This window comes from Mastomys coucha, unplaced genomic scaffold (genome assembly GCF_008632895.1).
Source record: "Mastomys coucha isolate ucsf_1 unplaced genomic scaffold, UCSF_Mcou_1 pScaffold22, whole genome shotgun sequence".
Lineage (NCBI taxonomy): Eukaryota > Metazoa > Chordata > Mammalia > Rodentia > Muridae > Mastomys > Mastomys coucha.
Window position 1 is genome coordinate 231,197,364 of NW_022196905.1, and position 27,941 is coordinate 231,225,304.

Genomic DNA, 27,941 nt, shown 5'->3' on the forward strand with positions numbered 1-27,941 from the left:
GAGGGGAGATGGGGCAGAAACATGTGGGAGGGCAAGGGGGGTTAACGAGAGAGACAAAGAATGTGGAGAGGGCTAGGCCCTTTTTGGTTTTGTGTCTCTTTTGCTTTTGGTTTGCCAGTAAAGACTCCAGGGAGTGTTTGGTCACAGAAGCAAATGGGAAACCTGAGAGAGCCTGGACCCAGGAAACACAGAAGCCTTTGGGGGAGATTAGGGTGGAGAAGGTAGGAGCCCCTGCAGGGCCAGCCAGTGTTTAGGGAGCAGGAGCACTGGGTCCTCAGAGAATGGCAGAGCATCTGGGAGAGTGTGAGATCACAGATCACTGTGTAGTGGAAGAAGCAAGCATCTGGGTGCATCTGGGGCAGCGTTCTAACAGGAGGGCAGGGAAAGAGAGCATTATTGAATTAGGGCCCAGATTCTTACTGGGTCATGTGACTTCGAAAATCTGCCAACAGTAAAAGTTTTCTGAATGTGTAATGGCCAACAGATAATTGTAAAAAATTAAACATGTAATGAATCCAGGGTGTTTCTGGCAGCTTTGGTTCCTGTTGTATCATGTGACTTCATGACAGGCTCTGTCCTGAATGCACACATACACTTTATACACTGTGTGGGTGCCTCCCCTGGAAGCTGACGCCCCTCAGCTCAGGTATATGATGAATTGCAAAGGTTTTTTTGTTATTGCTTTGTTTTTCCTTTATTGTGAATATAGTGTCTTTGGTCTTAGAAGCACAATGGTTTAATTAAGGAAAACAAAGAATGGTTTCCTACTCTCATTCCTTAGTGCATGCCTAATTAGTATATATTTGGATTACATTGTGTTAGGATATTTGACTTTAAAAATTGCTATTTGAGTTGCCAATTTGATCTTCATTTAAAAAAATCATTAAATGAATCTTGGCTTTGGGATTAGAAAAGAATTTCCAGCAATTTATGAAATAGCCTTGAATATATTTTGCCACTTTGTACTAAGTGTCTATGCAGGTGGCTTTCTTAGCACTGAAGATTTTAGAGTCAAAATATTGATCAACACTTAAAACCATTGAAAATGCTCTGTCCTGCAGTAGCAAATACTCAGTCAAGATTTAATATTCCTTTTCATTTTACTTTTAGAAAGAATAGTTTGTCAAGTGTATTGTAAGAGCCAATAGGCTAAGCCTGCAGCCAATAATTAGTTCTTTATATAAAGATAAATATATCTGTGTCATTACTATGCAAATTTGTTTCCCTCTTTACTAAATGGTAAAATCATATGTCTATAAAAATTACAATAAATTATGTATTATGTATATTATATAATCATATAATATATTATTTTTAAATTTTTATACTATACTATATTAATATAATTCATTATTTGTAAATGTTTTGTTTGTAGAGATATATACATCATATGCATATACAAGTATATGCATATACATATACATCATATACATGTACATATATATCATATACACATACATTGCATGTATACACATACATATACACATACATACACATACATATGCATAATATACATATACACATACATACACAAACACATATATACATATATGTGTATACATATACATGCTTATACATACATATACATACATGCATATATACATACAGTTAGGGCCATGTAGACATTTTTTCGGCGAAAATGAACCACAAGAGGGAAAAGTTTAAGGCCTGAGCTAAGATGTGGGTGAGGACCTGGAGAAGGCAGAACAATGGGGCATGTGACAACAGTGATGTTAGCAGGGAAGCGCTTTAACAGCAAGGAAGAAGCCTGTGGAAGAAGATGGATGAGGGATCATGTCTGGAAATATTCAAGCTTCCTCAGAAATGGAAGCTTCTGGTTAAGACCCCCCAGATCATAAATGATGGTTAGTTTCCTTACTTCTCAGTTTGACACAATCTAGAATCACCTGGTAAGGAATCTCAGTTAGGCTGTCCTGTTGAGGTGTCTCAGCCAATTAGGTGCCTGTCAGGGATTAACTGGATTAGTTGAGGGGGGAAGATACACTGGACGTGGGTGGTAGAATTTCATGGGCTAGGCCTTGAGCTGACTGGAAAGGCAAGAGCAAGCTGAGGACATGAATACCTGCATTGGCTCATAGTTTTCTGCTCCTGATTATGTATGCGATAGGACCAACTACTTTGGCTTCTTTGCTGCCTTGGATTCCTCTCAGGTAGAGAACTGTAGCCCATGAGCCACATAAACCTTTTCTCCCTCCAGTTGCTTTTGCCAGGGTGTTTTTTCACATCAGCAGAAAAGGAAACTAAGACAACTAAAAGCAGAAGTATCCAAAAAGTACAAGGACTTAGAGGACATTAGAGCAGGCTTTTCTCTCTGTCAGTGTTGGTGCTGGGAAATTGCTGGGTCAATGGAAGACATTTCCCCATTATAAGAATGTCTGACTCAGAATGTGGGTTGCCGTGTTTTGCTCACAAGCTAGAGAGACTGAATTGAGGTTAGGTTTGAGAACAGGGTGAGCTTCAGGGAACTGCAGCGTAGGTTTTTGTCTCCCCATCTCAGAGGGCCATGTGGGTAATCTGAGACTCACACCTTCTGCCATTGCTCTGCACTGTCACTGCACTGTTCCAGATGAGTACCAGCATGTCAGTCTTTACATCTGGATCCAGCCTGCAGAAGGGAGGAAGATGGAAAGAATAGATAGCCCTGAGCCAATTGAAAAACAAGCCGAGACCATGAATACATGCCTTAACTTATAGCACTTCCCCAAATTGCATATCTTGCTTCTACATATGTCACCTGAACATAATATAATAATACAAACCATATCTAGCTGCAAGAGAGTCAGGACAATGCAGGCATCCAAGTATCTCTTTCATCTTAAGCATCAGCTGAATGAAAGAAAAAATGAAAATTCATTAGGGAACAGGAAAAACACTCTGCGATACATCTTGAAGAAGCCAACCAGGAACTCTTCGGATGGTATATTATACTATTACTGCATAAGAATATATGCCCCAGACTTCACAGCTGAAACACTTCACTAACACGGCTTCTAGAGTCAAGAATCTAGAAGCAGCTTTATGAATACTGCTTGGTCTCCATCAGGCTACAGTCAAGTTGAGAGGGGACTTTGCAGCATGTGGATACCAGTAAGAAGGGATGCTTAACCCCTTACTGTCCTTTTCTCTGTTTCCTGGCTGCTATGGGGTCAGCAGCTTTCCCTGCCCAAGTCTTTCCATCATGACACTCTGCTGTGTCTCAGGCACAAAAGCCATGAAGCCAGCAGCCAACAAACCCTTTCTTCCTTTATACTGTTTTTTTCACACAGTTGGTTACAGTGACAGAAAATGGTCACATGCCCTGATACCAACACAAACACTCCCAAAGGACGAGCCTATCAACTCAAAAATGAGGCAGCTCTACTACTACTACCTATAACCCAGGCTCAAGGCTGTGAAGATCAACATCTTGGCTCAATGGAGCCCAAATACAACTGGAGTAGTGAGCATGCAGAGGAATCAGTCATTACTCATAGAGCCTGCTGCTCTTCTCAGGAGGAGATGCTGATGGCAGAATATGGCCCAGGCTGGCCTTGAACTCACAGTCTTTCTGATTCAGCTTCCCCAGTGCTGAGATTGCAGGTGTTCAGTACCATGCTTTTCTGTTGCTTGCATTTTCTAGTGTCTAAAGTGAATTCTCTGGTCATCTCAGAGGTTAGTAGATCTCTCCTTTGCCACTAGCTGAAACCGATGATAATGTTGTCTGTGAATGAACTGAGTATTATAAAAATAATTAAATGTTCATCTCCATAGCGAGATGCCGGCATGGAGCCTCTGTGCATGAGTAACCAAGTTCTTTCCTCGGGAAAAAAAAAATTGTCTTCATTCGTATATTCTCTCAAGTACAGGGGTGACACAGGTGGCCATCCTTAGTGCCCAGTATACATGGACTAATTTATGCAGCTACTGCCCATGCAGGGAGGGACAATGGCCTGGAAAGCACATTATTGGAGGCAGGCTGCCATTGAATTTGATCTTAATATTCTAGTCCATGACCCAGCAGTTACACCCGAGCTTGGTTTAAGGGGTGGAGGTGGGGGCAGTGGAGAGCAGAAAAACCCACACACATTCTTTCAATTTCTAAAGGGAAATTTGACTCGAGCTATAGAACAAAGGAGGAAGAAATAGAAGTAAAAGAAAATCAAAGAAAAAGTGATTCAGATTCAAGGGGATCAAATGTTTCATTTATTGCAGGTTGGAGACCTCCAATCAGTCAAATGAAAGGGGCATTTGTATTCAAATACCTACGAGGCCAGAGAGAAAGCCTTGATTGGGGGTGGGAGACTTAAGTTACAGCAATCTTGCTGAGAGATATGAACCCACCTTCCAAGCTATCTGTTCCCAATATTGAAGGTCTTCAGGATTACAAACCTGAGATGAAAGGTGGTTGTTTTGACGTCTGGATCTGGAAGCCAGACACAGAAATTAGCAGCATTCTCAAAGTACATGCTGTTGGGGAGGCAGAACCCAGAATGGTGTGAGGTGGTAGTTGCTCTCTTAAAGTGAAAAGATGCCAGTGTAACACAAAGAGCCCAAGTCGCTTCTGTGGGCTGGGAATCATGACGTATCTTCTGTCAGACAGGCAGGGCACTGTGGGAGCACCGTGGGTACTTTCTCTCTTTTGTGTCATGATGGATGTGACTTGGCCTGCCTGGCTCACACAGTGGGCACCTAGGAAGTGTTTGATAGGCAGAAGTAAACATGGGATACCCTCTTAAGCCAAGGCCAGGTCATACACACACTGAGGGTGTCCCTTACATTGAGGAGTGTCTACATGCCTCCTTTGTCTCACCTGTTCTCCATCCTTCCTCCAACCACAGGGACAGGAGGTCGGCAGAAATTTTAAATGATGAGACCTTGGGTAAATCTTTTCCTTCTTAGGCCTCAGAGTTAGATTTCTCCAATGGAGGAGTACCACTGATGGCTGGATACAAGATAGGTGGTCTATAATGATGTGTAAGGCTGTAGGATCAAATCAAGTGTCAAGGTAGTGCCAAGGCTTTAAAGCTCTCCAGTGATTCCAAACCTCCACATCATGAGAGGAAAGGTCACAGTCTCCCATCCTAACTAAATTTTATAAACAGATTTCTTGGTTTGTGTGTGCCTAGTTTTATTGCTATATTTCTATTTTTGACAAATGGTGGCATATTTTCCTTGAAATACTTGAAAAGAGTTCTTTATTAAAGTATATAAACAAATGTTAACTTACTGTAAAGTCACTGTGAGCTGGGTGTAAAAACAGCAAGCATGGTGAAAGTGGGGCCAATCCTTTGTTCTGGGGAAAACTGGCCTAACTGACTTTCAAAATTCCTTCTAAAAACAATGATCATCTCTGGTCTAGGTTTATGTTGCTCTGATTGGGGTAAGACAAACCCAGAAACCCCAGGTGAAGATGAAGTTGTAGGTAGAACTTTGGGACAATAGCCATTTTTCCAGACTTCAGGTAGCTAAGGAGAGTCTATCCCATGCTTTCTGCTGGGCCAATCAGCACTGTGGTTTCAGAAGTCCAGGAGGATGCTGGGAAGCAGTTCCCACGGACAGTGGGCACTACTGCAGTAGAACAGGAGTGAGAAGAACAGGAGGAAGCCTGTCATTGTGGCATTTCAGAAGAGCGTGCTGGGTGAGGCAAATGGATATTTGGGTACATACTTTAAGGGACCTGTTCAACTCGTGTATGAACCAATCGGGCTTCAGGAGAGTTCCCCAGCCTGGTCATCATCTGGCAGATCAGTCCTCATTGTGGCATAGAGACCCCACTCTAGGGTTTCCGATATCATTAGTTCTTAGGAAGTCCCCAGAATTATGTTCTGTAAGAATAACTAAGACAATTCCAATGCTGGTTCAGGGTTGAGAACCACTGATGAGGACAAAGAAGCCCTGAGCATGTGTGCTTTGACATTTCTTAAAGGCATCACCCTTTTGGGTCAAGATGTCAATAACCGCTTTTCCAATTGAATTAACTAGAGAGTGAGTAAATCAATATGTCGCCACTCACCCTAGTGACAGAGCAGTTCCCACTCTTTGCAGACTGGCTGTCATTAGGTTTTTGTAAGTCTTGCTTCATTCAACCCTTACAGACACTGCAGGCAAGATAGTATCACCCGAATCTCATTTTGCAAAAGAGTAAACCGCTACAGGGAGAGGTAGAAGTATGTCTAAGGCCACCCAGAAAGATTATATTCCCAGCTACTGTGCCCTCGCTCCTCCCTGCAGGAGGTCCCCAGACCTGTGTCTGGTAAGGAGTCAGGGTGAAGTGAGCAAAACAGGAGACCATTTGTACCTTTAAGATAGTATGTGGGAACCAGAGGTAGCTCACTGGTATCAGGCTTAGATATACAGATAAGAGGTATTGTAACCCCCCCCCCCCACCTGAGGTCTAATTCTTCAGATCCTGCCTGCTTCTGATAACCACACCTCTCTGCCCACCTCTAGCTATTTGCCACGCCTCTCTCCTGGTTCCATCTCCGCCAGAGACTAAAGGAGCTGCTGATTGGGCCGACATGCTGACGAACTTGAGGGAGGGGTTTTACCTCCAATATACTACCTGTTGGCTTGTAACAAAGGGTTGATTAAATGAAAGATGGCTGAGTGATCACACTTCCTTGTCGTCTAATTTTTAAGAACCTTCCACATGGTTAAGGTAATGATTTGGCTTGCCAGGTTCCGGACTCCATATTCCAGAAAACCCATTCTTATTGTTGCCGCTGGTCGGCAACAAGGTATCAAGTTCAATTGCAGGTGCCCCTCTCCCACCAGTTGAAATAAGACAAGAGCAAATAAAAGGCATTTAGGAATAGTCTTCATTCCCCCCACATGCTGTCCTCTCACTGTGCTTCTTGGTTTGTTAGAGTCACGGCTATATAATATTCTATTCCTCTATGTATAATATTCCAGTAAACTATGAAATAAAGAAAACAATAGTGTGAGCAGAGGAATTACCCTTCTGTCCAAGATTAGGGGAGCCTTACGGGTGAGGTGGGGGGTATGGCAAATTGTGAATCAAGAGTCTGTCCAGTATCGCCAGATCTTACAGCTTATCGAAGAAGCAAGGCATTGAGATCTAGTGGTACGACACTCCAATTTCCACATGAGCTCTGATTTTTTAAAATAGCTGCGTGGAAACAAAACTGATCTGTGAGTATCTGGGAAAGTGCAAGCTGGAGAGAAGTTCTTAAGAAGCTGGACTCAGATCCTCGGGTGACCGGAGGCAAGCCCTAGGCCTCCCAGGACTGCCAGGAAATAGACAACATTATGTATTTGATCCTCAACTCTTAGTGACATTTCTGTATATTAAACACTGTGCCAGATGGGGGAATTTAAGATTAAATCAAGGTGCCCATCACAAAGGGGGAGAGAGTGGGGAGGGGATAAATGGACTCCAGGCTTGCAGGAGAGGGGTTGCTGGGAGACAAGAATTGGTTGAGGGAGTTGAGATCCTCCCGGGCAGTAAGAGCAGAGGGGAAGCAGCTTTCTTGATGTAAGGCGCACTGCACAATTAGCATGCACCTGTTGTGTGTTCAGAGACAAGCATCTCCACCCACAAACTTCTCTGAAGGGCATTCAAAGAGATGCCAGGAAGCCAGCAGTGCTTATCTGCCCTGCAGGTTAACAGCACACTCAAGTATGAACCCACAGCCACTGGCCTCCCTGCACCACCCCCCAGGAGTGCACCTTTGGTCTTACTAGAGATGCCACCCTTCAGAAGCCAGGGGCAGACATCCCTCCCACTCACCCCCACTGTCTCTGGCTCCCCAGCTCTTCATCATTGTACTCGTGGGCTTTCGAAGGTGCCCCATAAACTTGCATCTCCTTGTTTCCCACTGCGAGTCGCACCTCTGCTGCTCACTTTAGCCTTCAGTCTCCCACGTGGACATCTGCTGTGCTCGCTCTGATCTCCCTCTTTCTGTCTCTCTTACAAACACATCCCATGCCCTCCGCAAAAGCCAGATCTGAGCACATCCTTACTGGCTTTAAGTCTCCCATGGCTTCTGCTGACCTTCCGACAAAATATGGAGGGCATGCAGCTGTTTGCACTCAGGGACCTGAGCTGTCTTTATTAACATCTTCCTAGGATGAGGCACATGGATATACTCTTTTATTTTCCTGTCCAACAAAGGCTTCCCAGATGTGCTTGGAACCTCCTATCTCTGCAGGCTGCCCCGGGCTTCTTTCTTCCTTGAGTAACCTTCTTAACATTTTCAGCTATAGAACTACAGCCTGATTTAAGAGTCCAGCCTTTGAAAGTCCTCATGGAGTAAGCTCCTAGAGGTCTCTCACTAGGGCAGAACAAGCTGCAGGCAGAAGAGTCAAGACTAGTAATGGAGGCAGACTTTTAAAAATCCCAGAGGAAAAAGCCTTTCTAAAGGTTTTTACTTCTGGACTGGAGAGATGGGTTAGCTATTGGAAATACAAACTACCCCAATAGAGGATCTAAGGACCAGAGTTTAGTTCCTATCACCCACCTCTGTTGACTATGGCCTGTAACTTCAGCTCCAGGGGAAGCAGTGCCCTCTTCTGGTCTCCCTGAGTGCTGCATTTGCAATTTAAAATTTAATAAATCAATCATTTGAGAAGTTATTTAGAAAAATCCTAAGAGGCTTTTTTTTTTAAGACTCCTCAACCTACCCTCAGAAAGAGAAAGCAATTTTACACATCTGAAAAAACTTGGCGCAGCAGGAAACAGCCACCAGTTGACAGTAAATGCCCTGGAGGTTCAACAAGAGACTTAGGTCCAGTGAGAGGCAGGGCATTTCTGGAAGCACCAGGGGCCCAGTCATTGCTAGCTGCTACCTACTTCTGAGCAGCTAGGAGCCACACTGGGAAAGTCACAGGCAGCCATGCATATGGCCAGCTCATAACCTTGATCACACCCAGCGGAGGAGTGTGGCTGGACTCAGAATCAGTCGCCTGAAAGGACAACAGCATCTCCAGCAGAGCCATCTCCTTTTACTCTGGATATCTAGACATTTTTTTTTTTTTTGCATTAACCAAAGTCTCAAATTCAAATCACGCCAATAACAAGAGAGAATATCAGTCAGTAGTGACTAGGATTATATCCACAAGTGTTTTTTTTTTTTTTTCTGGAGACATGTAATACTTGGATTTTGATGGAAATTATCTTCTGTTATATAAATATTTGCTCAAATTTTTTAAAAAAATATTTTGTTTTATAAAAAGACACAAGGATTCTACTGTGTAACTTCTAACCTAACGGTGAAGATTGAGGTATACATACAGACTGAGTTCCCACTAATTTGGAGCCTTGTATATGCCTGGCTCCATCTCTTGCTGGTAATTGACAACAGGTCATTTAGTTGGACTATGCTTATGTACCAGGCATTTGAAACTGGGGAAAATGGGCTTCAGATGCAATAGTTTTCACAAATATTTCCCTGCGCATTTTATCTGCATCTATGTTTATTATGTGGAAATACCACTAATACTATGATTCTAAAGGACTTGTATAATTATATGTATGTGTTTGTATATGGGTGTGTGTGTACATGAATGTGAGTGCCAGCAAATGCCAATGCTGTTGGGTCTCCCTGGAGTTACAGACAGTTGTGAACCTTCTTACATGGGTGCAGGGAACTGACCCTTGATCCTCGGCAAGAGCAGTGCATGCACTGCGCCACTGAGCCATCTCCCCAGCCCAGTGCTTGCTAAATTTAAGAAAAAGAGGAGTCTTTAGACATCAGGTGGCCTTGATTCCCCTCCAGAATTTTACAGTCCAGAAAACAGAGGCCCAGAGAGCAGACATGCTAGATCCAGGTCAGAGAACAAGTTAGACTCTTCATCAGTACCTTGCATATATTTGTAGATCACACACTCCTGTGCGTGCCTCTTTGTCTTTTCCCCATTCCCTTGAGTAAGAGTCCAGCGGGTAGCCAGATGTGTTGAGTTCCACATCAGCTTTGAGGAAGTGGTTTGGAGGCAATAAGAAGCAGGCCCCAGCTGGATGGCAATCTGGCCTCACATCAGCCTAGAGATAAGAAACCGGCGCCAAGCAACCTGATGCACAGTCACGAGCCACAAGAATGAAGTCCTCTGTCCAGTTTCATCTGTGGGCTTAGGGATGACTTCTTTTCCTTTCTTAGGTATATGCAGAGCCAGCAGACCCTCCTTCTGTGTAACAGAGAAGCATATCCCTATGGCTAGTTCTAGCCATGTCCACTTTGGTTCCATTGCTCAAGAATCCCCCTTCTCGGAGCTCTTCTGCCCCGTGTGCCATCAGCTCTTCACTTCTCTTGAGACACTGCAGTAGCTGGAGCATGCTAGACTCAAAGGCATAAGGCTTTAAGGGCGGACTGCTTGTCTGGGTTTAGATTCCTGGGCAGTGTCAGATGACACCTCCTGGGGGATTCCTTACCCTAGCATCTGGTGCGGTTACCCTAAAATGCCTACCACTCTGTGTGCCCCGCAAGTCCCACTTATTCTCATGTTAACAGGGACAAAGCCTACACCATCTCCTTTCTTTTCCACTTTTAAAAATGTGCAACCACATCCGTTTGTTTATGTGCATGTGTGAGCAAGAGGGAAGGGGCAACAGGCAGGCCAGAAGTGAGGTGTGGAAGAAAGAAGTGAATGTAACGTGTTCACTCATGTGGCAGGTTTCACGGACCCACTTTCTAGATGAGAACACTGAGACTCCTATCCATCATTTACTTTCCTTTTCTCCCTGTCCTGTCCCTTCCTTTCTTGTATTTCTACAGTTTTTATCCACAGAGTTGATGCTTGTGTGGCTGGGTCATGTATATGAGATTGCAGGTTCTCAATTTCCCTCAACTCAACACATGGCTCATACAACAGCACCTGCACCTTGTGCTCATGTCCTCAAACTAAAAATTATGTCCCCATTAAAACAACTCATGGCTAGGCATAGTGGTGCATCCTGTAACATCAGCATTGGGCAGGCTGAGCACAGAGAACAGAAGGTTCAGTGCCAACCTGGGTTATAAAGCATGACTTTGATCATGAGATGCCCCATGCTAAAAACTCTTTGGGGGTCACACAAGTTCACCTGATATTTTAATGTCTCTGTTCTTTATCTGTAAAGTGCTGTTACAGATGTGCTAACTTCACAGGGTTAGCAAGGTGATGTAGGATTATGGAGCATCTCGTAAACTGAGGGAAGGTGACCCTGAGATATACTTTCATGTCTGCAGACAGACCATTAAGGCATGGTGACCCACAAAGCAAGTTTTTCAATTGCGTCCAGGAGAAAGTCTCCATGTGGTGATCCTATGGCTTGTGCACTCCTTGACACTTGACAAATAGACCTTTAGTTAAGTATAAGGAGGCATTAGGTTCTTGGCAGGCAGCAAGGCTCAACTGGGATATTAGAAGGATGCTAGGTGGGCTGGAGACTAGATCCCCAGCCTAGTCTTGACTTCAGAACAGGGGCTGTAAGGATGGTGCATTGAGCAAAGCAGACCTGGAAAGATGTGCCTCACATCAAGGACAGGAAATCCCTTTAGAGCAGTGTTTCTCAACCTGTGGGTTTCAACCCCACCAGGGTCACATATCAGATATTTGCATTACTATCCATAAACAGTAGCAACATTACAGTTATGAAGTAGCAATGAAATGCTTGATGGCCGGGGGTCACCATGACATGAGGAACTGTGTTAAAGGGTCACAGTGTTAGGAAGGTTGAGAACCACTGCCTTAGAACCAAGGTCTGCTGAGGGTTGTGGGTCCCTTGGCAGGACAATGCAAGGTGTGGAATGTGGTGTGAAAACATATGGAACCTTTCAATAGATTTTAGAAAATTGTGGCAAAAATACATAGCGTAAAGTTTGCTATTTTCTTCCTCTTCCTCCTCCTCCTCCTCTTCCTCCTCTGCTTCTGCTTTTTTTCTGCCTCTGCTTCAAGACAAGCTCTCACTATGTATCACAAGCCTCAAACTCACACTTCGGCCTCCCAAGTCCTAGGGTTGCTTGCATGCAGCACCATGGGTGGCTCAATGTTTAACCATTTCCAAAGGCAGAGTCGAGTGGCCTTAAGTAAAATCACACTTCTTTCCGGGGTAGCCACCATCCATCCCCCAAACATTGCTTTGTCAACTCCCAAACTAAAAATGCTGTCCTCATTAAAATAACACATGACTAGGCACAGTGATCTGCCTTAAATACCAGTAGTGAAGAGGCTGGGACAAAGTTCAAGGGTAACCTGGGCTATAAATCATGATCTCTACCAAAAACAAAACAATAGCTCCCTGTTCCTTCCTTTGCTCTTCCCAGGAACCGTACTCTACTTATTGTCTATGCAGCCGACTGCTTCATGGCTCAACATAGGGAGAATCACACAGCCTGTGCCCTTTACCATCTGGCTTACTCCATTTAGCATAATACCTTCAAGAATCCCTGTAAGGCAATGATTCACACACATAAAAGACGGGCTTACAAAATGAGTCATAGAAGATAAAGTTATGGAAATAATTTTAAAATGATACAGCATTCTGTGTGCTTTCTTGAAATAAAAGGTGGAGAGGTAGGTCAAATAATCATTACAATTTCCAAAAGGTAATGAATCTATTTCAAGATATTTTTCAATACCTGGGACATCTATTGATGATTAAGTCACAGAGTTTGCAGGTGGACCTGGGAAGATTATATTGTGTCACTGTATATTCAGCATTAAAAGATATGTTAGCTTTCATAAGTTAGCAAAAATGAAAAAAAAAAGTTTCATTGCTTTTTTTTTTTTATCCCCTAAGCAAATCATGGACTTCCTGGAGTATATGCACTGATATTTTAGGAAATTCTTGTTCAAAAGATCTGGGCAAGGGGCATCTGTTGCCAGTGGATTGTTTCATTCTTCATGTGAAAGTGAGGCAAAGGCTAGATTCTCCTAGTTTTTGTCTGACCTAGTTTGGTGACACCAAACAACTTCCATCAGTTCGCCAGGCACTGTATTTGAATGGTGGCTTGTGAGAGGACGTGACTAAACTCCATTTCGCTCTGAGAGCAACTCTAGATATTCCATTGAGGCCCATGGCTCATTTGTGTCTGTTGTGCAACAAAGCACTCAGATGCAATTACAGGGACAGCCTGAAGCACAGGAGACCCTCTATGTGTGGAGACAGAAGTATTCCTACCACAGAGGCGGCATGTTGCCCCTATTCAGACTAGTTGCTTAATTTTTCTCATTTACAAACAGGCTTTGGATAGCCAACCTTTAATTAAGACTCAGTTTGCTTTTCAAAAGCAATGCATTCTAATAGATACCATCTGGGCTGGGGTGGGGGTGCTGCAGAAATTATAACTACAGCTGCAAAACCATGCGCCGTGCAGCTGGCTAACCATGAAGGCCTTTGGGAAGGCAATTGTTTCCATGTGCTTGGGAGACTAGGGCATGCCTAGCTTCAAAGCCAAGCCATAGTGCCAGGATGCCTTCTGTGTAAAGAGAAGACAGGAAGAGGCAAAAAGCAGGGCAGGGAAGGTATTGACTTTAATGCCCTATGTCCAGAGATTCCATCACTTTAAAGACACCTGTGGTTTGTTTAGAGGTATTTGGACTGTAGCTCAGATCATAGGCTTTGAAAGGGAGCATCTTAGATATCAGTGTTTCTACGAACTGAAACATCTCGGTACATGAAATGTATAAGGGCTGCGACAGGCCAGCCCTTCCCATTCAGGACTTTCAGACAAAACAGCATTCCCAATTGCATTAGAATTTCAAATAAACAATGGATAGATTTTAATGTAAGTATGTCCCAAGATATATGCTAAAATCACTCATATGCATCACTCATTATTTATATAAAGATCAAATCCAAACGAGTGTCTTAACTTCATGTGAATTAAATCTGGAACCTCTCTGTCTCCTCTGATTGGTTCCTCGAACCTTTCCTCCTTATCTCTGTAGATAAATGCTGGGCCAGCCTGGGACACATTGAGGTCAGTCTGGGGATACCTCTATAGTCAGCAGAAGGCTTGCATGACCTTGGGAGTCTGAAAAGCTCAAGATGGCTTCCAATTCAGACCTACTTTCTGGTGGGTGACTTTCAAAATGTTACTTGATCTCCAGAGCCTTAGCTCTTTCCATTGAAGCACAGAGGGATGAGAATCACAGCTGATGTCCCATCACAGCCTGCACTAGTCACTTAAAAGTCAAGCATCTCCCCTGGCCAGTTAGCCATGGTTTCCCAGCACCACTCCAGCTAGCCTGGTTCTGGCTCCTCCCTTCCTCTCTGAGCATCTACTTTCTCTTGCAGCAATAAATCCTGGGCACAATAAGAGGCATTTAAACCTTTTACTAGTGGTTTATTTAGTGTCCTGGTTGTCCAGTATTTATGATTTATTAATAGATCAATAAATTCATTTTTTCCTGTTCAGAAATGACCACTTCAGAGGGTCACTGTAAAATTTAAGTGAAAAATTGTGGAAGCCAGACATGGTGGTGAAGGCCTGTGGTCCCAGTGACTCAGGAGGTTGATACAGGAAGACAGAAAGTTTAAGGGCTTTCCTAGGCTACAGAGCAAGTTCCAGGCTAGCCTGGGCAACCTAGTGAGGCTACATCTCAAAATTTTAAAAAGGTAAGAAGAGGATTTGTCACTTAGTTCAATGGCAAAGTACTTGACCAGCATTGTGTTAGGACCTGGGTTCAATCCTCAGTACAGAGAGAGAGAGAGAGAGAGAGAGAGAGAGAGAGAGAGAGAGAGAGAGAGAGAGAGAGAGAGAGAGAGAGAGAGAGAGAGAGAGAGGAAGAAGAAGAAGAAGAAGAAGAAGAAGGAAGAGGAGGAAGAGGAGGAGGAGGAGGAGGAGGAGGAGGAGGAGGAGGAGGGAGGGAGGGAGAGGGAGGAAGAGACAGAGACAGAGAGAAAGAGAGAGAGAGAGGGAGGGAGAGACAGACTGACAGACTGACAGACAGACAGACAGACAGAGAGACAGAGACAAAGAGTCAGACAGAGACAGAGACTGTGATACAAGACTTGCCCCCAGACACTGAATCAGTGAATGAATGAATGAATGAATGAATTCATACAATGCATATGTTACTTACAAGGAAGTACCTTGGGTCTTTTCACATTACAAAATCTCTTTCTATCCTACTGTCTCCTACCCTTTTTCCGGTATAGGCTACAACTACAACTCAGACTTCAAAAACCCTTCAGATCATTCTGATTTACTTTAAGTGGAGAAAAACTGAGCTCTGGTATAATTCACTGAGCTCTATAAACTAGGCTACCTATGTGCATTGGGCCCCGAGGAGCTGCTGAAAATATGTTTTGCTCTAAAGCCTCCTTTTTTATCCACTGACCACAAAGCCTGAAAAGCCACCACCAGTGTTTTAGCCATCTTAAAATACTGAACTAGAGTTTCTCATGGTATTTCTCAAGGTGCGCTGTCTTTAAAAAGTGAGGAATGAGTTGGTGTCACTGGGAAAGCCTTCGATGATGCTAGGCTAGGGCACTAGTAGGCAGGGGGCTCTAGGAGAACTGGAAAGGAGGCCTGGGCACAAGAGACATGTGGCCACTTTGAAAAGTTTGTGACAGGTCAGCTATGAATTACATCGTCCCACTGGGCCAATTGTAGATTTCTGCTATTGCAGAGCATAATACCAAAGGACAAAAAGCACAAATACCAACTGATCATTTCATTTATGAGTGTCCAAGGAGAAAGCCAGATCCCTTGGCTATCTCACATCAGGCGGAGCCAGGAGGAGCTACAAGCCTTCCTTACTCTGGTGGTCAAGGGTTCTTCAGTAGAACAAATGCAAATAGTTTTCACATATCTACAAAGCGTGGATGATGAAACACACGCTTCAAAATATCCAGAGGCACAAGGTAGCTGAGATCGCTTCTATTTACCTCCACAAACGGGCTCCACTGTCTACGTTAATGCTGACTGCTGGAAATAAATATCTCCCATGTTTCTCTGTGACTGTTGGATTCTACCCACATGCGGAATTTTGAGGTCAGGCAACAGCTAGCCAGTTGCTAGTAAAGATGAAACCATTTTTCCCCCCTAGAACATACAATGCAAAATACAAGTCATTTCATTGCCTTAGTTTGGAAGGTCACAGTTAAGGAAATAAAAAAAAAAAAAGCATCTTCAAAAACCAGGATGAAATTTTGTTATTCTTATTCAAATATCAATACTGATGGCTTATTAATTACTGATGGATGGTCACCAAATAAGAAAGGATTTTTCCCATCAGAGCCTAATTAGTTTCATTGTCTGGACCCTGAAATCTCTTGCATTCCACCCCAGCTATCAGCTGCCCGTTTTAATTAATTTTGCACTACATTCAAAGGTTTTACTTGGTGCCTCTCTGTTTAATTCCTTTTTTCCCCCAAATAAATAAATAAATAAATATCAAAGCTAATGAGGCTCTGAAGATTTGAGATGTAAATATCAGATGCAGATTCTTTTTGGGGTCCCAGCTCAGCGGAAGACCAAAAAAATAAGACTTGGAAGTTTGATTAAGAAATCCCAGACTGTCTGTTTCCAACTCTCCCTTCAGATAGTCTTTCTGCTGGCATGTCTTAGTGATTTGACAAAAATAGCTAACAAAATAAATAAATAAATAAACAAATAGCCCCATCCCATGAACGAAAGCCTCAAGAGAAGATTCTTTCCAATGATGGCTTCAATGGGCTTTGTTGAGCTACCATAGAAGATTCATCTCCAACAGACTCAACAGAGTCCTGAGCAATCTGCTGTACACACGTACACCCACCCCACACACACACCCCCACACACTCACAAACACACACACAAGTACACACACACACCTTTCATACATCCACAAACACAAAATCACAAATACACACAGAATTCACATTCTTTCACACAAACACATATACAAGTATACACTTTGATCCCATACACAGACAAAATCGCATGTACATGTGGTTATACATTTGCATATGATAGTCTTTTGGATACACGAACACACTTAACACCCCCATCAGAATCTGGCTGATCCAGGTTTCCAGCTTCAAATCTATGTCACATGTAGCACACTCTCTAACACCCACTTCCAAAGAAATCACTGCAAAACATTCCAGCGTCCCCCTCCTGGTGAGTGCATCCCAGGGCTGCCTGAGACGCCACCATTATTAAACTGTATCCACAGAGCTTGTGGATTGCATAATCTGCTTTCGCCTGAGATCTTTGTATCCTTTACCGAGAAAGTCTGATTCATTTCTCAGAAATTCTCATCTGCTAGTAATCTTTCAGGACATAGTTAGTGTTGTGATATTTTCAGATATTGTTTTCTGGGGGTGGGGGAGGGGAGGGCCAGTTTCAAGTGGCTGTCCCCTGGCAGTTCCCCGAGATTACTCCGTGCTTATAAGCGGCTCAAGACTGTGTGACAGCATTTCCATGCAAGGGACTTACAATCATGTTTCATTAATTCGACGTGAATGAAGCCTCATTTCTGGCCTCGAGGAGCTTAAGATTTATGTGAAATTAATAACAGAACAGATGTCTTCACAATTTGGTTCCTCTGGAAAAGGGGTGGGGGGAGAGATCGAGAGAACCTCATTACTTTGAAAACTTCAATGCTTTAAAATGCAGACCCAGGGAGTTTTTACTCCAGGGTAAAGAGTTCTGCCGGATACCATCCACATCTCAGAACTAAGTGGAATTTAAATGTCAGATTTATATTAAATAGTCATATTCCCTATTATGGCATATAATAAACAGCAGCTTATTACTTTCATTAATAAGATGTGTTGGACATTTAAAGTAAAGCTTAGAGATAAGGCCGGGCACCTCATAAGCAGGAGATGAGGGGGACCCCGGGGTGTGAGGGAATCTGAAGGCAGCTTGGTTTTTAGCTTGGTTTCTGATAATTTAATCATCACTTCCTCACAGGAAAACAAGATGAATTTACTCACACAGAACCCAGTGTTCCCGCTGAGGTACGCTGGAGGCCAGAAGCTGTATTTCATGGGAGACTTCAAATCTTGCCTCTTTATTTAACTTCCGCTCTTGCCCCAAACTCCCTTTCTTTACCTGGTACCTTTCTGTCTATAGTTTAAGCTACCTCCAGCTCCATGTGCCAACCCGGCAGGAGAACTGCACTTTTGCTTATTCAGGTCTAAAGGAGAATAGAATGGAGAAGTGACATCCTGGAAGAGGGAGGGACAGCAGAGAACAAACGGCCAAGTGGCAGGTCCAGAACCTTGCTGTTGCTACTAAGTGACCTATGAAGTTCACAGGGCTGGGGGACATGGGCAAATGGAAAGGCCTGAAGGAACTGATTAGTTTCTCAAATGTGATTCTCAAATCTGTGTTCTGACCTTTCTTTTTACTCCAGACCTATGTCCTTCAACCTGACTTATCTGCTTTTCTCATGGAGGCAATAAGTGTTGAACCAAACAGTCAGAAAGCTTCCCCTTAAAGCTTCCCCATTACCTGTAGGTTTTGTCATCCCAAGACTCCATCCTCTTCCTTCTCTTTATCCCCATCTCTCTCCTGTCAAAACTGCACAGAGAGGTCATCTATGATTCAGTCAGCTCTGAACTTTGACCCAGATATAAAGGTCAAGGGAAGCTTGCCAAAGCTTTGGTCCAAACCCTGCTCTTTCTAAGCATGCAGCCTTGAGTAGGAGTCATGACGTGCTAGACCCTCTGACTCTTCATCTGAAAACACAGTGCCTTCCTCTAGGCTATTACAGGAATAACTGATGCCTGTAGTCTGGCAGCTACTGGCAGCATGCTTGGCCCCTTTTGCCCATGATTCAGCTTCTACTGACTCAACCAGCACCGACTGAACACATTAGAAAACAGAACTGCATCTGTACTGACCACATGCAGACTTTCTCTCTTGCCGTTTTCTCTCAAACAGCACAGAAGCAGATTCTTGCACAGTGTTTCCATTGTGTTCGGTGTTGAGTGATCTGGAGATGAAATAAAGTACATGAGAAGATGTATAGGGGTTGTAAACAAATCTTGAGCCATTTATAAAGGGACGTGAGCATCCATGGATTGTGGTATCAGAAGGGGGCCCTGAAACCTTACCCTCACCATAGCAGATAGAAAAACAATAGACCAGGAGGAAACCAGTGACATCAACAAATGACAGTTCTTAGGGACATGTCCTAGGCTGGCAACTTGTGAAAAGAAGAATGTCAAGTCCTGACTGATGCAGAGGGATGGGTCCAATGTAGAGCAAGGGCATCTCACTGAAAGGCAACAGTCTTCCTAGGGAGCCCTGAGATGGCTCTACACGACAATGAGTCCTCTTCCTCTTCTCGGAAACCAGAAGAAATATGGAATTCTAAGTGGTTATAAGTAAGAGTGTCTACATTTGAGTTCAGAGTGCTATAAGCCAACAGACTCTTACCTGGAAATTCAGCATTATCTACAGGACAAGACAGTAGAAATGGACTAGAACTTGAGTCTTTTTTTTTTTTTTTTGATTTTTAGAGATAAGGTTTCTCTGTATAGCCTTGGCTGTCCTAGAATTCACTCTGTAGACCAGGCTGGCCTCGAACTCAGAAATCCACCTGCCTCTGCCTCTCAAGTGCTGGGATTAAAGGCGTGCGCCACCACTGCCCGGCATTAGAACTTGAGTCTTAGTTGAGAACTTTTTCTATTATGTAGACACATGTATGCATACAATTCACATATGTGTACACACACACACACACACACACACACACACACACACACACATACACTAGGAATGTGGAGCTACCAAGTTACAAAAAAAAAAAAAAAACCTCACAAAAGGGAACACTAATTGGGCTTCAGACTGTCTATACCTTGATTTAATAATGTAGCAAAGTCAAAAGCTCTCTGGACCATGTCTCTTCAAGCCTTGCACAGAGCAAGATCTGTTCTCTACCCATCTGCTGTGGGTAGCATGTGGTTTATTCTGCTAAGGGTCTAGCGTTTGAAGCTTGGTCCCCAGTGTGGAGACAGGAAGAGATGGTAGAACATCTAAGAGATGAGATCTAGCAGGAGGTGATGAGGTCAGAGAGATCACTGCCCTTGGGAGTGATTAATGCTGGTCTATAGATGTGAGCTTTCCTAGTGGGTTCTTATAAAAGAACAAGTCTCCTCCCTGACTCTCTGGTTTCCTGTTTCACTGGGTTATCCCTCCTTCTTACACATGTTCCCACTATGAGCTGTCTATAAGACTGTACAGTGATGTAACTAAGGGTTCTCATCAGAGGCAAAGGAAATGGGCCATCCATGCTTAGACTTTCAGCTTCCAAAACTGTAAACTAAGCAAACCTCTTCTCAGTATAATATAAGTATGCAGTCTTAGATACTGGCATGGTTAATAGTAAATTTTGACTTGAAAGGATCTAGAGTCACCCAGGAGACAAACACCTGGACACACCTGTGAAGGAGTTCCTGGATTAGGTTAACTGACATGAGAGGAGCCATCCTACATGTAGATGTCACCATCCCATGGACTGGGCTCCTAGACTAATTAAAAAGAAGACAGTGAGCCACACACCAACATGTGTTTCTCTCTGCTTTCTGATTGAAGGTGTAGGGTAACCATAGCTTAGTAATCCTGACTCCATGCCTTTCCTGCCATGGAGGGCTGCATTCCTTTGAACTGTGAGCTAAAATAGATCCTTTCCCCTTAAGCTGATACCTGTTAGGTATAAAATGGTTTCTATACATCTATGTTATATATATATATATATATATACATATATATATATATATTTACACCTTTGTGTATACTTACAATTTTATTATATCATACATATATGTACATACAATATATACATTCTTATACATATACATATATACATACACACACACACATATATAAATATATACACACAGACAGACAGATATACAAACATACATATGGCAAAAAAAGAAATTAAGCTATGAGAAGTTTTTCTCCCAAGCCACTCAGATCGTCCTTTAAAGATGAAGACTTGTTGCTCATGGCTCAATACCTATGAGGCATCTTCCTCCTCCAGAATTAAATATGATCTATTCCCAAACATTGACATCTGGCAATATGACAAATGCAAAAAGCATATTATAAACACAGCATGTTCATGTTTTCAACACATTTTCTTGATCAGTTGTTGGGTATTATTCTTATTCTTATTGAGTTCTAGAAAATTTTTATAGTAAGTAAATTTACCTCTGTAGGCTATGCGTTGCAAACATTTCCCATGATGAGTTAGTTGACTTTTAATGTTTGTCACACAGCCTCGTAAAGATTTATTTGTGGACAAACTGATCAATGTTTTCTTTTTAGGACTCCTGGTGCTTCAGTCGCAATTTGAAATCTCTTGCCACATCTCAGATTATTTTAAAGTTCCTCTTGCTTTGGTTCTTGTATGCTTGGTTCTTCATATGGAGATGCCTATTTATCTAGAATTGATTTAGATGTTGTGAGGCAGAAATCCAACTTTATCTTTTCTTCCCAGATGACTACCTGTGTTTCAAAGACATTCATTACGTTACTTTTTCCTCGCTTGTTTGAATTTGCAAGCCTTGGTAGCAGCCGCTTTTTCAACATCTTTTATTTGAAACGTGATTTCAAACTGATAATATTGCTTGGTGTGCTTGTTAAAAAAGTTTTTGCACAAAATTCATATGAGACAGAGAAAAATATTTTGATTTAAAAGAGAGCAAAGCAGAGAGAGAGAGAAGAGGGAGGGAGGGAGGGAGGGAGGGAGGAAAAAAGGGAGGGAGGGAGAGAGAGGGAGGGAGAGAGAGGGAGGGAGGGAGAGAGAGAGAGAGAGAGAGAGAGAGAGAGAGAGAGAGAGAGAGAGAGAGAGAGAGCAGAGAATTCTATCCACTGATGCTGGGAAAGAGGAGCACTATGGGATTACCTCAGATCATGCTTCTCTGATTATTTTCAGGTTTCCGTCAACAAGAGAAAAAAAATTGAATCCCAAAAAGGGCAATAGAGCTTTGTAAGCAAAAATTTGCAATGTGAGAATTCAGAAAGTTTACACCTGGGGTTGAATTTCTGTTGTGCATGGCTGGGTTCCCAGTGGAGACAGCAGTGAGGGTGGGAGGTAATTTGAAGCTCTGACCTCATAGTATTGAGCATCAACTGCCCCCTCAACCAGAATAATACCTCACCCCTTTTTAGTGTGTGTGTGTGTGTGTGTGTGTGTGTGTGTGTTTTGCATGTGGAAGCCAGGGGTTAGCATCAAATGTCTTCCTCTGCCAACTTCCATTAAAATTTTACTTTTTAAAAATTATGTGTATGTGTGTACCTATGAGTATAGGCACCTATAGAGAACAGAAGACAGTATTGGATCCCAGGAGCTGGAGTCACAGGAAGTTGTGGGCTGCCCTACATGGGTGCTGGAACCTGACCTCAGGTCCTTTGCAAGAGCAGTAATACTCTTAAACATGTATCTAGCCCCTCCCACTATGTTTTTTGAGACAGGGTCTCACTGAGCCTAGAGCACTGAATCTCATAGGCTAGCCGGGCTGGCCAGTGAGCTCCAGGAATCCATGTGACTCCACCCTCTCCCTTAGCACTGGGATAAGGGGCACATGGCACAGCACCCAGCTTTTCCCCTGGGTGCTGGAGATGCAAATTCAGGTCTTCATGTTTGCATGCCAAACATCCTACTAACTGAGCTATCTCTCCAGCCTTTAAAGCAACTATTTTCCTCCTGGGAAGCTGCAGTGGTGCTGGGATGTGCTTCCATCCCGCAGGGGAAGACCTGGGTGCACTTTAATCTTCTTATAGAAAATCCACTGAGCAAAATTATAAATTTGATATGGCCGCACTCAGCCAATAGAAGCTCATAAACCATCCTCACATCATAATGTGTACTGAAAAGGAAGCACTAAGTGCCAGGGAACATATGAGAAGCCCACACTCCCATTCATCTGCAGCTTTATGCGAGGGCAGCATATTAAAGTGATTTCAACTTCAGAGCAGAGCTCCCTAAAGAGTGTTCCAGTCTTAATTAAAATGTCAATGAAATACAAAAGTGCACGAGGGACATTTTCAGAAACCATTCCCTTTCTACTTCTGGAAAGCTGACTGCGTCTTCCTTCAAATCTGCCTGCTGGCCCCACCAGCACAGCCACCTGAGCAAGCCACCTTTCTATTCTTCCCGGGGAGTCCTTGTCTAGGCCAAGGACCATCCTCAGGGGAAGCTGAAGGGAACGGAGTGGTGAAGGTTTGCATATGCTTCTCTCCCTGCAGCAGAGGCTCAGGGTGGCCTCACTTGCAGTGCAACCTGGGAAAGAATAGAGAAAATGCCAGCTCAGACTGACTGAGAACAACGAACTAACAGCAATGAGTAGCAGGATTTTCTTTAACTCTAGAGTGGAAAGTGCAAATGACTGGGACTGTCATCAGTCAGGTGAGATGACTGAGTGGGGTAGATGGTAGAAGGAGGTAGGATGGGGTGGAGGTAGACTAGAAATCACACTCCCTTCCAAAGGAACTGATGCTAGCCACCTCACAGTTGCTTACATGCAATACACAAGCCTGCTGTCTTCTGGCAAAAAAAAGTCAGAAATTTGCATTTTTTTGAGATGTGATATTTCTGCAATTTTATACTGGGCATTTATTGAATATTTAAAAACTGCCATGGGCCAATTCTATTACAAAAATAAACCAGGCATCTGGACAAACTACATACAGCATTTACTCCTACAATAAAGGAGTTGCTGTACTCCTTTCTCAATTTCAATATCCACACACTCACATGTCCATCCATCCATCCATCCATCAATCCATCCATCTATTAATCCATACACCCATCCACAATTCATCCATCCACTTACTCATCCATCCATCCATTCACTTACTCATGCATCCATCTGTGCATCCATGCATGTATCCATCCACTTACTCATGCATCCATGAGTCCACCTATCTATCTATGTATCTCTTTTTACACATATCTATCTATCCATCTACCTGCATGTCTATCCACCCATCTACTTACCTATCCATTCACTTAGTTATCCATTCTTCTATTTATGCATTCACCCAGTCATCTATCCATGTTACTTTATCCACTCATCATACACTGAATACTTGCTAGTGCCTTAACATGCAAAGTAATGTGATAGAAACATGAAGGAGTCTTACCCCAAGTCCAAACTTATGTCCAGCCCCATTTTTGGTCCTACTTATAGCTTTAGAGATAGAACTATCCAGAGAGTTTTAAATGTCCATGTCTTCTCTATTGCAGCCTCTACCTTGTGTATGCCTTGTGTAATGCCTTTTAGTTCTCTTTTCTCACAGGACCAGCTGGAGCATGTTACAGAGACTGTGGGGTTGGCAGGCGATATGACTTGTAGCTATCATAGGTCTTCTGATTCTAGACTCCATCTCAAGCTCAAGGTCAGTGCTAGCCTTTGCTTTAACCATTGAGTGGCTCTCATTAGGTTAATATGTTTGAATCTGTCCAAGATTTCCTCCCATGCTCTGCTGGCATCAAAGCCTCCATGGCAGCTGAAATAGAGACTTGACACCATCAGCCAAAGCAGAACACAGGAAAGTGACCCAGAAAGAGGGCTCCTTCTCATGTGCCTTGTGTTGCCAACCTTGACTGTGCTTGGTACACAAGAGGGTGACTTCAGTAATATGTAGAAGCTGGCTCTGCCATAAAGGTAGTGTCCCACCTTACTGTTGATGTGAGGATGCAGGGAGTGGCCAGCCTTAGGTGTCCCTCACCTGATATCGCTTTTTTAGCAGTTTGGTGGCCCCAACCTCAATGTCTAGCATGGATATAGCACACAGTAATTGAATCCTTTGTAGACTGACTGGCTCACTTGGAAAATATCATATTATTGGTGGGAATTAAGGATCAGAGATGAGAAGAGACTTGCCTGAGGCCCATTCCCCTATTCTTCTTGCTATCTTTTTACATTATCAACTACATTATTTCTCTATCATACTCAGACACCAGAAATATACATATACATACACATATATATGCATATAAAGACAGATTCATACAATTCATAGCCTCAGGAAAAAAACACAGAAACATATTCAAAAACACCTAGAGTCCAGATATATACAACAGAGAGACACAAAGAAGCACATGGAGACATTCAACATCCAGAAACTTCCATGGCCTGAGTGTGTCCTCCAAATTCATATTGAAATCCTACCCCCAAAAAAGATGATATTAGAAGGTGTGTCCTTTGTAAGGTAATAGGGATAAGTATCCTTGTGAAACAGGCTGGGACAAAACATCTATACTTCCTAATATATAAGGACACAACGAGACACCATTGTCTATGAACCAGACAACAAGCTCTCACTAAATACCAAATCTGCCGGCATCTTCATTTCAGCAATTGCAGCCTCAGAACTGTGAGCAATACACTCCTGCTATTTACAATCAATCTAGCATACACTATTAGAGTAACTCAGGGGCTGAAGATAGAGACAAATAGACAGATGTACTTAGACACATGCTTATAGTCTCAGACACAGACACACCTTCACAAGGAATACACGCAGACACATGCATGTCAGCCCCTACACACTCACAGGAGCCTGTGCACACCAACAGTCACACAAGTGGTCATGTGCATGGAGACACTTATAAACACACACTGACATACATTCCTATCCTACCCTACACACACCTTCCTATGCGTTCTTGCTTCTGACTCCTGGCGACAACCAAAAACATCAGTAGTAAGTGACGTGGCCACTTTCTCATTCTCTGAGTGTCAGCTCTGCCACCTCCATCAAAGGTCACGCAGGTCCCCAGGCATAGGCTAACATTTGTCTTCTCATTCAAGCAGCTGTTATCAGGAAAACTTTGTTTTTTAAGCAAAGATTTTCTGGGCCCCAGGAAAGAAACAAATCTTGAGTGATATTTCTACTGGTGGAAGAAACACACACACACACACGCATGCACATATGCACACACACATCTATCAATCAATCTATCATCTGTCTGTCTGTCTATCTATCTATCTATCTATCTATCTATCTATCTATCTATCTACCTATCTCTGTATCTACCTATCCTCCAATCCATCCACCTGTCCGTCTGTCTGTCTGTCCATCCGTCTATCAGTCTATCTATCTACCTACCTACCTATCCATCCATCTGTCCATCTGTCCATCCATCCATCCATCCACCCATCCATCCATCCATCTACCTACCTACCTATATATCCTCTGTCTCTGTCTGTCTCTCTGTCTCTGTCTCTGACTCACTCTCTCTTTCTCTGAGACTGAAACAAGGGCATCCTACTTGTCAGACATTCTCCCACTGAGTGACATATCCAATCTCCCCACACCACTCTCAACATCCTGTGTTTAGGGAAGGGCTCACTCTACCTGAATTATGAACAGACCCAAGCTAGGATACACCCATTCTCCAGCTTGGGCTGAGTAGTAAAACCCTAGTTCTTTTGTGTCTGGAGCTTGGAGCTTGGAAAACCACCATGCAACTCTCAGACTACTCATGCAAAGCTAAGGGCTGTACTATTAGACTTCAAGGAGCTGCTTTCATGGCACCTCCGTCTAGGTTCAAGATTCCCATCACTCTCCACATAACTTCTCATTGGGCCCCATGTGCATCTGTGTATGCCCTGTGCATACATTCACTGATCTGGGGCCTTTTAGGGCTCTGCATTCTGAGCTGCCAGCCAAGGGCCTTTGGTCGATTGCTATGCAAGATTTATGACTGCACCATTTCCAGCAGATAATTTGACCATAATTTAACATTTTTGCCTTTTCAAGTAACTCAGACATTCCCCTTTCATGGGGCCGAGTCCCCCTCTGGGGATGCAGGGATGGGCGAGACATGCCTGGCTTTGCTCCGGCTTTGTTCCAGTCTGTTACAGAGAAACTGTGTGTATCCCCTTCATCTTATCTGACTTTGCAGCTTTTGATCAATAGCAGAGGATGTGTGTTTTATCCAAACACTAACCAAATGCATTCAACAGATTACACATTAATTTTACCATCCTGACATTGAATGGAGAGATAATCCATAGAAGTGCTTCAGATTTCTTAAAAGTGAATTTAATTATAAGTGGTAATATTGCTGGAGAGTTACAATCATGAGAGGCTATGTTCTGTAAGTCTGAAATGAGAGCTTATATTTCAAAGGCTTATTGCAGTGGAATTAAACGACCCAATTTATTAGTTGTAAGTGTATGATTACTGCAGCTTTGCTACACACACACACACACACACACACACACACACACACACACACACCTCCACATATGCAGCATATTCTAGTTGGATTTAGTACACATAATCCATCTACAAGAATCATATTTTGTTACATTAATTTACTTGTGAGAGACACAGGCAACTGATCTCCAATCTTCTGAACCCCAAATAGAAACACTATTGAGCTTTTGTGGGTGTTTTGTGATTCTCATTCCCATATCCTGCAAATGGATTAGGAAGTGGACAGGAGGAGAGAGGTACTGTTGTCAGGATGGAAAGCACAGAGGTACTGTTGTCAGGATGGAGACGGGGAGATCTGGGAGGCAGAGGCTGCAGAAGGCTAGGGACTCTGCTTCATTCATTCACACATGTAGACGCTTGCTGAACACCTGCCATGCACAAAGCACATTCCACAGACTCCCCACCACAAAGCCTCGCAGAACAATGACCTAGGGCAGCTGTATGGAAACTCAGGCTCAGAGGGATTATCAAGAACTCTGTAGGCATCCCCATGTTCATGATCGGTGGGGACAGGACTTGCATGTGGATCTAACCTGAGTCTGTGTTCCTGCCCCATCCTTGTCTATGAGTGACATACTGTTCATTAGAGATAGGTAAAGAGGGAAGGTGAGCTGCGAGTGTGTCCGTGGTGACGGCAAGTAGGTGAGAAGGTTGGAGAAAGGGGCTCCTGGCAATGATGAGGCAGGATGTGGAGTGTAGTGCCAGCAAACACAGCAGACATGACACTGAACTGAGCCAATGTCACCAGGCAGAGGAAGAGCATTCCTGGAAGATGAAACACTTGCAAAACAGGCACTAAAACACATTATGAAAGAGTCT

The 27,941-nt window shown here is 43.3% G+C and overlaps 1 long non-coding RNA gene across 2 annotated transcripts in view; it reads right to left on the minus strand.

The window, feature by feature from the left end:
- Positions 1–1,617: 1,617 nt before the first annotated feature.
- The window catches only part of LOC116069871, a 71,627-nt gene continuing 45,303 nt past the window's right edge, over positions 1,618–27,941 (minus strand). Inside the window, exons 2-5 of one of the 2 annotated variants that reach the window (XR_004110185.1) lie at positions 21,099–21,395; positions 18,782–18,873; positions 2,781–2,847; positions 1,618–2,626 (exon numbers count right to left, since the gene is read on the minus strand). This is a non-coding gene — a long non-coding RNA (uncharacterized LOC116069871). The remainder of the gene's footprint in view (positions 2,627–2,780; positions 2,848–18,781; positions 18,874–21,098; positions 21,396–27,941) is intronic. The other variant, XR_004110186.1, reaches the window with a different exon arrangement.